Genomic DNA, 11,522 nt, shown 5'->3' on the forward strand with positions numbered 1-11,522 from the left:
GTTCACACAAATCAATAAGTGTGATATATTAACAAATTGAAGAATAGTAACCAGATGATAATCTCAATAGATAGCACCCTAAAACAATCCAGGTGGGAACAGAATAGAAACACCAGAAATCAATCCAAACATCTACAGCCAACTTATATTTGATCAACAAAACAATTCCTGGAGCAAGAAAAAAAAGTTGTACTTTTTTTTTTTTTTTTTTTGAGGAGCAACCCCTGTTTTTTTTGTTTGTTTGTTTGTTTGTTTTTTGTTTTTATTTTAATTTTTTTGACAGGCAGAGTGGACAGTGAGAGAGAGAGATAGAGAGAAAGGTCTTCCTTTTTGCCATTGGTTCACCCTCCAATGGCTGCTGTGGCTGGCGCGCTGCAGCCGACACACCATGCTGATCTGAAGGCAGGAGCCAGGTGCTTTTTCCTGGTCTCCCATGGGGTGTAGGGCCCCAGGACTTGGGCTATCCTCCCCTGCACTTCCGGGCCACAGCAGAGAGCTGGCCTGGAAGAGGGGCAACCGGGACAGAATCCGGTGCCCCGACCAGGACTAGAACCCAGTGTGCCAGTGCCGCAAGGCAGAGGATTAGTCTATTGAGCCACGGCGCTGCCAGTTATACTTTTGAAATTCATATTTATTAAATAAAATTTAAAAAAAGCTATTGAAGATAGTATGGACTTTTCTCAGAAATCTGAAAATAGAACTACCATGCTACCCAGCCATTCAACTCCTAGGAATTTGCCCAAAGGAAATTGAATCAGCTTATGAAAAATTACAATATTATTACCCCCAAATGATATAGGCAGATTAAAACATGACAAAATACATACAGACCGTAGAAGGAAAACTGTGGAACTTTCATGAATTAAATCAAAGATGAACTAAATAAATATAGGTATACCTCATGTTCAAGAGTATAAATATTCAAAATTATCAAGATGTTAGCATTTTCTAACTTGATCTACAGATTCAATACAATGTTAGTCCAAATCCCAACAAGTTAAGAGAGGCAAAGGAACCAACATAGTCAACTCAACATTGAAGGAAAAGGACAAAGTTGGAAGACTGGCACTACCCAACTTCAAGGCTCCCTGTAAAGCTATGGTAATCAAGACAGAGTTGCAATGGTAAAATAAATGATTATATTCAAGGATTAGTTCCAAAATGCCAGAAATAGCCATGCGTAAATACAGTGAACTGATCTTTGACAAAACTGTAAATACAATACAATGGAGAAAAGACAGCCTTTTTTTTTTTTTTTTTAAACAATACTTGACAGCTACTTACAGCCACTAATAAAAAACTTAATCCAGACACAGGCTCTATGGCCTCCAAAAAAGTTAACACATAATGATCATAAACCTAAATACAGCTTGCTAAACTATAAATCTAACAGATAACTGGGGAAAATAACCTTGGGCATGGTCTGGCTTTTTGGATACAGCAGCAGAGCATAATCCCTGATGGACATTATTAATAAAACAGACTTCATTACATTAGATAACATTGCTCTGCAATAAAAACAGTATCAAGTAACTGAGGAGAGAAATCACAGACTGTAACAAAATATTAGCAGAAAATAATTTACAATGAATTTTTAAAATTCAAGTATAAGAAACTAAATAACTTTATTTAAAAAATGAACAAAAGGAGCCAGTGCTGTGACTTAGTGGGTAAAGCTGCCACCTGCAGTGCTGGCATCCGATATGGGCGCCTGTTCAAATCTGGCTTCTCCACTTCTGATCCAGCTCCCTGTTAATATGCCTGGGAAAACAGCAGAGGATGGCTCAACTCCTTGGGACCCCGCCCCCACATGGGAGACCCAGAAGGAGCTCCTGGCTCCTGGCTTCAGACTTTCCCAGCTCTGGCCAATGGAACCACTTGGGGAATGAACAGCAGATGGAAGATCGATCTTTCTTTCTCTCTTTCAAATAAAGAAAAAAAAAAATGAGCCAAAGACATGAACTGAATGAACTGACACATCACATAATAAATATACAAATGGTGAACAAACATGAAAAAGATATTCAATATCAGATGTAATTACAGATTTGAAAAGTATACCATACTGAATTATTACTATACACCTAAGAAATAGCCACAATCCAAAGGATTGACAACAGAAATGATGAAAATAATGTGGAACAACAGGAAAATTCATTCATTACTGATCAGAATCCAAAATGACACAGCCAGGTTTGAAAACAGTTTGGAAATTTTTATAAAACCAGGGAAACTTTATTCAGCATTTGGGCTTCTTGGTATTTAACCACAGGATTTGAAAATATATACCCACATGGGTGTTTTTGGCAGCTTTATGGATAATACCAACACAAACAGACCAAAGTAATATAAAATTACTCAAATATAAAAATAACGAGCTATCAGATGATGAAAACATGGAAGAAACTTCAAGGCACATTGCTAAGTAAAAAAGGGGTCTATCTCAAAATACTATGAGCAGTATGACTTAACCTATATTGCAAGGAAAGGCAAGTTGACAGAGACAGTAAAAAGATTAATGATTTCCTAATGTCAGTGGGAGCATGGTTATATCAACCGGCAGAGTACACAGACTTGTTAGGGGAGTAAAACCTAACTATATGGTACCCTACCGGTGGACACATGGCATTAAATATTTGTCAAAATCCACAGATTGTAAACTCAAAGAGTGAGCTCTAAAGTGTACTGTGGACTTTGAGTAATAATGATGTGCCACCACATGTTCATCAATTAAAACACAATTTCCACTGTAGTGTGGGAGGTTTGATAGAGCCGCTGTGCTAACGTTGCATCTGGGAGTATATGGAAACCCTGTACTTACTGTTCAATCTTGTTGCAAATTAAGAAATACTTAAAAAGATAAAGTGCATTAAAATATTAGGGAGGCCAGGATAAAAAAATGGTTATAAAGTATAGAAAAAGAAAAGAAAAATACCGAGTCATGAGCAGAGACACAGACATTCAACACTAGCTTTTACTCCCCCTCAGGGATAGAGCAATTTAAACAGGCCTGGGGAAGGCAGCCCTCGCTGCCACCTGAATGGCTTTACGCAGCAGTTTGTTAACTTTGAAATATGCCCTCAGACCCCTCAGCCTCAGGGATGAAGTCCACAGGCTTGGGTAAGACCTTCACTTGAGATTTGTTTATAGTTTTTTTCATATGAGCTTCTGTCACTCGACTAAGGCTCTGTCAGCCATAAATTTACCACACGGACATTCCTTTTGATTTCTGAACATGAACACTGTAAGCTATGGGTAGTTTTGGGATTTCTCTTTCAATTTCCTGAAGACCAAGGAATATGCCATACCACTCAGACGGTAGCCACGTATTAGCAATCTACAGTTTCTGCCTCTGACGGCTGACAGAAAGGGAAAATAGTATTTGTAAGGCTGTGGGAATTTGATCATCAACTATGCCCTCATGAGGTCCCTTCCAAGGTATTGGGCCTGATTTTGGAAATGTTACTTTTGGAAATGTACATTGAGATTAAACAGAAGTAGAAAATAGCAAGCAATAAAAAACCGACAGAACCACCCACTAACGGAATAACATACAGACATGACCCATCTGTGTCCTATGTCAGCTATCGTATACTTCTCTACTTGCTCAGATGGTTTTCTTATTGTCAGATGTGAAACGTTTGTGTGGGGAATGCAGAGTATGTGTTCCTGAGTTTTTATGTTGGGGGTTAGCAGGTAAAATATAAGATTCACATATAAATGAGTCACTCATTTTATTATGCAGTCAGTCACTCAAAACAGGTAACACTTATATAAACAAATATGAGGCCAAATCTAAGAAAATCTACTTATATAGGAAGTAACATAGTTATTATATATTTGAATAGAAGTCATGGTCCAGTATCCACAATTTAGTTGTCCCGAAGTAAAAAATAAATAAATAAATAAATAAAAAGAGTAACACCAAAATCCAAGGTTAGTGAGAGTTTCTCACATATGTATTTTTTAAAAAAAAAAATAGATTTTTCAGAAAACTTAATTGTAGCTTAGACAGCACCTTTCTTAGCTCCTCTAATAATGACTCTGTCCTTTGTTCTAGGCCCTGTCTAGTGCACTTGGGCCTCATTCCTTTGTAATCATAACCTCTACTCTACCACCAATGGCTCTGCTCCCAACCTGTGTGTACTGATGGTCCTCTTCCCCACTTAATGCTGTATAATTGTTCAAACCTGGTAAATGCCACTCTTAGGATCATTGGTTACTATCCTCACTCTGTCTTTTATGACCTTGTCTAAATATGATCAGAGTCGGCAAACTTGGAAGGCTTCCATAGCCTTGGCAACTCATGACGACAGCCTAGGATGGTTACTGGCGCCATAAACTAGAGTGTCAATTTGTTGGGTCAACAACAGGAGCCACTGTGCACTTGCTCCTCATGTGGGATCTCTGTCCTTAATGTGCTGTACATTGTGATTTAATGCTATAACTAGTACTCAAACAGTATGTTTCACTTTGTGTTTCTATGTGGGTGCAAACTGTTGAAATCTTTATACTAAATTGATCTTCTGTATATAAAGAGAATTGAAAATGAATCTTGATGCAAATGGAAGGGGAGAGGGAGCGGGAGAGGGGAGGGTTGCGGGTGGGAGGGAAGTTATGGGGGGGGGAAGCCATTGTAATCCATAAGCTGTACACTGGAAATTTATATTCATTAAATAAAAGTTAAAAAAAAAAGATAAAAAAAATAGATTTTTTTTTTTATTGATTCAAAAAGTAAAGGGACAGAGAAATCTGCTGACTGGTTCATTTCCCCAAATGTTGGGAATAATATTGGGTAGGTAGGAGCTAGGAAGTATACCTAGGTTTCCCACATGGGTAACAGGGGCCTAAGTAATTGGGCTATCTTCCGATGCCTTCCCAGGCACATTAGCTGGAAGCTGGATCACAAAGCAGAGAAATCAGACTAGAACCAGCACTTGTAAATGGGAAACGGATATTGTAAGTGATGGTATAACCTATGGCATCTCAATACCACTTCCTTCCCATAGTTCTAAATGAGCATCTTCAGGAAATAGGGCAGCACACAAGGAGATAATGTGCTAAAACTAGTAGACTCTTGGCCTCAATTGCACATGCAGATGAAAGCAACATTTTTAGTGACCTGAGAATAGTCTTAACACAGAGAAGGAGGCAAAGGTCAAACTTGTATTTGAAATTCAAGAGTATGCTAGATTTCCACAACTGAAAAAGGCAGGCTAAAATACAACTGCCAGCAACATTGAATGCTAATGTAATGGCTTACATGAAGCTATTATCCAAGGAATTAACAGGGAGCTGCCATAGCTTCATCACCTCACCAGCCAGAGTCTAGGTTAAGCAACTACAGGAAGACTCAGTTACTGGATTCACAATGTTTACGGTGTCCACAGGGTAGGTCCTCTGAGGTCACACTACAAGACCAGGCACTATTACATCAACCTTGAGGGCTTTGTGTAAAGGCTACTTTATAACCAACAGAAAGTGAAATTTGAGTGGTGCAAAGTGGGTGGGAGAAAGAGGAGGAAACTCCCTGTCAAGATGATCCTATACATCAAAATGAGGGCAAAAAAAAAAAAAAAAAAAATAGAAACAATTATGCTAAAAATGGAGTGAGAAATTATATTCTAAATAATCTTAAAGTTAGGAATCTTAAAATTCTTGAACATACAAATAAGGGGGATGCCACACATAAAATAATGTGGATAAAGTAAACAAAATCTGAAAAGGAGAAAGGAACGGGCAGGGAGAGAGATGCAGAAGCAATTAGAAGCCCTTGAATTTGGTTATGCAGTACTGAGAAAATCATCTGGAATGCACATGGAATATCTTAAAAGATGAAAAGTTGTTCAGAGCTATAGGGAATAGATTATCAGGCTCACATATTTATTCACTAGGCATTCAGTAAGATGAGAATAGAAAGAAAGGCAGAGAAGCTATAAGAGATGATGTTCAAGAATTTTCCATAATGTAAGAAAGACAATAGACCACAGACTGAAACAGCTTAGATTTCTTAAATGCAAAGTAGGAAAACTAAAATAAATATATTATATACACACTAGTAAAAATAGAATATTCAGGTTTAAGACAAAAATCTTAAAAACTGGCATGTAAAAAAACAAATGATATACATATGGAAGATGGCAAGTTGCAGACTTTTTACTAGCAATAGAAGCCAGCAAACAGTGGAGTGGTATTTTCAAAGATCTGAGTGCAAGTTACTGTCCATTTAGAATTTTAAAGCCGGTAAAATTACCAGTGAAGTGTTAGGATGGGGTGAAAAAGAAATGAATCTAAAACAGTGAATCGGAGCTTATTACCCATAGACCTTGGGAAAAGAGCTTCTAAAAGAGGTACTTCAATATAAACAAAAGTCAAGAGTATAGGAATTAGATGCAAGAAAAATAATGCAATAAATATAAAGAAACAAAAAAATCAGTATTGAATATAGAAGAATTCGTGTGTATAATTCTGAGAAAATGAGAAAATGATAAAGAAGAACAAAGAGTACAGTTTTAAGAATGTTAAAATTAAAGGATCAAATACTTGTATGCTATAAAAAATTAAAACACAGAGTGGAAGACAAATAAAATTAAGGATAGAGGTATTGAATGAAACTAACCAAGCCAAGCCAAAATAAAACAAAACAAAATAGAAAAATACAGTGTCTAAAAAATAATAAACACAACAAATGCTAACCGTGTTGTTATGATAGGGTCTCTTAGACAGATTTTTCAAAAAATCTCAGTTATATGCTGCTTGCGATTCACCTCTAAAACAAAGTGTTTTTAATCATAAAAGAGGAAGAATGGGCAAGAAAACCAGGATAATCAATAGAAGGCTGGCGCAACAATATAAATAACAGACCAAACTTAAGGGTCTTAAGGAATAAGGCATCAGCAGTTGTAAAAAGAGAATGTAAGACAGAATAATTCAACAAATGATAATTAAGATTCTTAATGCACTAACAGCTTAGTTAGTGACCTAAGGATCATAAGACAGACTGCAACCAGTAACACAGTTCACAAGTCTTCAAACCTTCTTCTTCAGCCATCATTAGTGGTACCCACATCATCCCAAGCCTCATGCTACTTCAGATGCCTCAGAATCTAGAATCTGCATTTTAAAAACATGTACAGGCTTTTCTATGCCTAACTTTCCAATTATAATCATTTAGTTATCTCAGCACAGTAGGTTAGGTGGCTCATGACACTAAGACATGAAATGGCTAAAATGCAATCTTCCATTGTAAGGTTTGTCACAATCAGAAAAGTGCCTTGTGAAAAAAAAAGCAGAAATAATTTGGTAGAAAAAGAAAAGAGAAAGGGATTCTTTTGATATCTCTTTTTATGATGATAATTCTTGACAGAATAGCCATTTTATCAGTAAATGAATTCCTAAAGGGAAGAAGGATATTGAGTCTCTCTACATTTCGTTTTGTTGTTCATAGAATCCTCACACATGGAATGAAATTTAGATTAAAAAAATAATAAACTGCAAGGAAGATATCACACCAGAGTCATTTAATTTCTTTCTCCTAACACTCTATTTCTTCTGTCTAAAACTCCAGAGTGAAGGCAAAAATATAGCATTATTGCCAGGGACAGTAAAATAATTTCCCTCTTTATTCTGTTGCACTAAAATGTAAATATAGCTTATATTTTCAAATATTAACTCCAGGAAATGCTTAGAGACCAGTTATTCTCAAGAGACAGACGTGGAAGAGATGTAGTTCACTAGTACTCACTTCATCCTAGTTATCTTTTGCTACAAGAGTTTCAGCTCCACATTGCACTAAGGAGAAAAGATGAAAATCATACTGTGTTCCAAGCAGAGCTGTCTTTGGTGATTGGCGTGGATAGGGCTCAACCCAAACACAGACGCCCCCCCACCCCATCAAATTGCTCTTATTAGGATACATTGAGATTTTCATCTGCAGTTGATTTTATACTCCTCTGTCACTCCCTATTCTAAGTTCTGCATTCCCACTGATGGTATTCAGATGTTCAGTTTCTCTGCCTTGACTCAAAAAAGCCCTTCAACTGGTCTTCTTGCCTGTACTCTACCTGCCCCAAGGTCTGCTTTGAATTGCAGAGTAGTGTTTCTGGCATGAAAATGTGATCCTGTTGTGTCTTTAAAATTCAATTGAATGAGTGAAATAAAATCTTCAGTAAATTTAAACAGGAGTGGGTATTTGGTACAGTGGTTAACACATCACACGGTTGCATGCCTCCCAAATCAGAGTACCCGATTTGAGTCCTGCTTCTGCCACTTCTGATTCAGCTTGCTGCTAATGTGCCACCTGGAAGGCAGTGTGTGATTAGTTAGCAACTACTTCCGTCCCTGCCACCCACTTAGATCCTGCCTCCTAGCTTTGGTCTGGCTCAGCCCTGGGTGACTAGCATTTTAGAATTAGGCCTGCCTATGAAATATCTATCTTATTCAAATAAAGTGAAAATACCTAAATGTTATTTTAAAAACTCAAAGTTGAAACTCCTTGACATGGTAAAAAATATTTCTATGCTCTAATTTTCTTTTCCTGCCCCTAACCCAAATGTATTTTCTCCCTTGGTTCTACTGATTGGCTGACTTTTCTTTGAACTAATGAAAGCACTCTACTTTTCTATGTCTTTAAGTATTCTGTTTCCAAAGTTGAGGAATCATAATCATTTGAAATTTATTCTAACTCTACTAAGGCATATTCCTGTGAATGGTTTTGGCCCCTCACAAAAGGAATTAAGCATCTCCTGTGTTATTATTCCATTATTTGAGTAAGTTTTCTCTTTTAACACTTGCCTCATTATTAAACAGGTTAATTGAATAGAAAATTGGAAGTTAGGTGCCAGGAAAAAATATAATGGTCAGGCCTGGACAACTTGATACCATAAAAATGTAAGTGAGGTTAGCGTTTTGTATTCCTTGTCCAAGAATATACTTCACTTCCCCCCTCCTTTAGACTGGTGCTGGCCATGACGGTTTGGCATGAAGTAGAATAAATTCAGGAGTGGAGAAGTAGATTTACAGGCTCTGAACCAAGGACAGCTCCCCTCCACCTCTGTACACCAGAGTATATTACTGAAAATGGCATTAGACATATTTTAAATTAACGTCTGGTGGTTACAGATCTTCTGACTCAAAAACAGCTTACTTATTCTAATATTTATTTTTATAATAATAATATAAAGTTAACAATAGTTCCCATTTCATATTTTATTGTAAAGATTCAGTAGCTAGCTACAACTACAATGTTACTTAAATTATTGTTATTTAATATCTTGATCCATTTTGTGGCCCTGACTGGAGGATGGTATCATTTCTTGACAAACTTATTAAATCCACACCTTAACAACTCTGGTTGTCAGACCTCAGAGCCATTATGCACCCATGCTAAGAAACCCATGGCCAGATATCAAGGATTAGAGATATCCCATACACCTGCAGCCTGCAAAATTATCCATATTAAGCATTCTACAAGGTACCCATAAAACCTAACTAACCTCAATTTGTTTGCCATACAGGAGCTGGTTTCTAGCCTGGGTGCCATCCCCCTTGTGGTTCTTCTCTCATTTGGAGCTCTGAATAACAAAGAGTTTGGCCTTTTATGTACTCAAGTGTCAATGTGCATGTCTTGCATCAAAAAATCTTGGCCCAAGCATTTGGGGCCCTGCCCCTCAATTGAGGATACCCAGATAAATCTCCTGGCTCCTGGCTCCTGGCTCCTGGCTCCTGTCTTTAGCCTAGGCTACCCTTGGCTGTTGAAGCATTGAGGAGTGAACCAGCAGATGGAATTAATCAATCTCTTTCTCTCTCTCTCTCTCCCTGTCTCTATATAACCCTGCCTTTCAAAACAAACAAACAAACAAACAAACAAAAAACCTCTTCTGGCTTGCACTGTGGCACAGTGGGTTAACAACCTGTCATGAAGCACTGGCATCCCATATGGGCACTGGTTCTAGTCTCAGCTGCTCCTCTTCTGATCCAGCTCTGTGCTATCACCTGGGATAGCAGTAGAAGATGGCCCAACTCCTTAGGCCCTGTACCTGCGTGGGAGACCTGAAAGAAGTTCCTAGCTTCCGATCGGTACAGCTTTGACCATTGCAACCATCTGGGGGGTAAACCAGCGGATGGGAGATCTTTCTGTCTCTATCTCTCTCTGTAACTCTGTATTTCAAATAAATAAATCAATCTTTAAAATAAACTCCTAAAAATAGATTTTTAAACTATCATTTGCTATTTGATAAAACAATGAACAAAGTATCATTGCCTTGGAAACATTTGGTAGAGTATTTGCTGGAAAACGTCACCTGGACATGCTATTCAAATCACCAAGGAAAATATATAATTATTACCATTTACTCCATTTTGTTAATTTTCTTTTAAATACAAAATATAGGGGCTAACTTCTTGTTGACATCACCAGGTCATTTACATTTTTTTGGATCTGAATCCTAGTAACATTTTGATGTTGGAAATTCTAACCATGACTGCTCTCTGGCACTTAAAATATCAGACACTTTGAGAAATGAGATCCACTGACTCTATAACTTAAGGTCTTAATACAAGCATACTTCAAAAACTTGTGGAAAATGGAATTAAAAGTTGATTTTTGGCAAACTTTTAAAAATATCTTATTTATTTAGGTGGAACAAATTTCATGTGTTGCAATTATACAGATTTAGGAACACAGGGAGGTGTCATCAAGGTTGGTGAAAAATGTTCATTATGATAAAGCAATATGCACGGCTTTCAAAATTTTGTCCCCAAATAAATGTATCTTTTTAATTCCATTTTTTCTGAGGACATTTTGAAATATCCTGTATGATAATTCACTGTGTGCTATGAAAAATCTCTAATGATAAACTTCCTCCTATAGTTGATGCTTATTCTTGGTCTTCACTTTAAAATTGCTGCCAAGAGCTCTGTAGAAAATTACCAGTGCTACACATCTTGAAATTCATTGTAGGGGCCAGTGTTGTGTCAAGTGGGTTGATCCTCTGCCTGCTAAGCCTGCACTCTATATAAGCACCAGTTCAAGACCTAGTTGCTCCACATCTGATACAGGTCCCAGCTAATGCATCTGGAAAAGCAGTGGAAGATGGTCCAAGGATTCGAGCCCCTGCCACACATGTGGAAGACCTCGACATAGGTCCAGGCTCCTGGCTTCAGCCTTGCCCAGCCTTAGTCAGTGTGGCCATTTGGGAAGTGAACCAGTGGATGCAAGATTTTTATTTCTAACTCATCCTTGAACCAGTGGATGCAAGATCTTTATTTCTAACTCATCTTTTTAAATAAGTAAATAAATTTTTTTAAAAGATGTTATTCATTTATTTGAGTGGTAGAGTTACAGAGAAGGAGAGAGAGAAAGGTCTTCCATCCACTGGTTCACTCCCCAAATGGCCGCAATGGCCAGAGTTGAGCCGATCTGAAGCCAGGAGCTTCTTCTGGGTCTTCCATATGGGTGCAGGGGCCCAAGCACTTGGGCCATCTTCTACTGCTTTCCCAGGCCATAGCTGAGAGCTGGATCA

The sequence above is a fragment of the Lepus europaeus genome, chromosome 18 (assembly GCF_033115175.1).
Source record: "Lepus europaeus isolate LE1 chromosome 18, mLepTim1.pri, whole genome shotgun sequence".
NCBI classification, from domain to species: domain Eukaryota; kingdom Metazoa; phylum Chordata; class Mammalia; order Lagomorpha; family Leporidae; genus Lepus; species Lepus europaeus.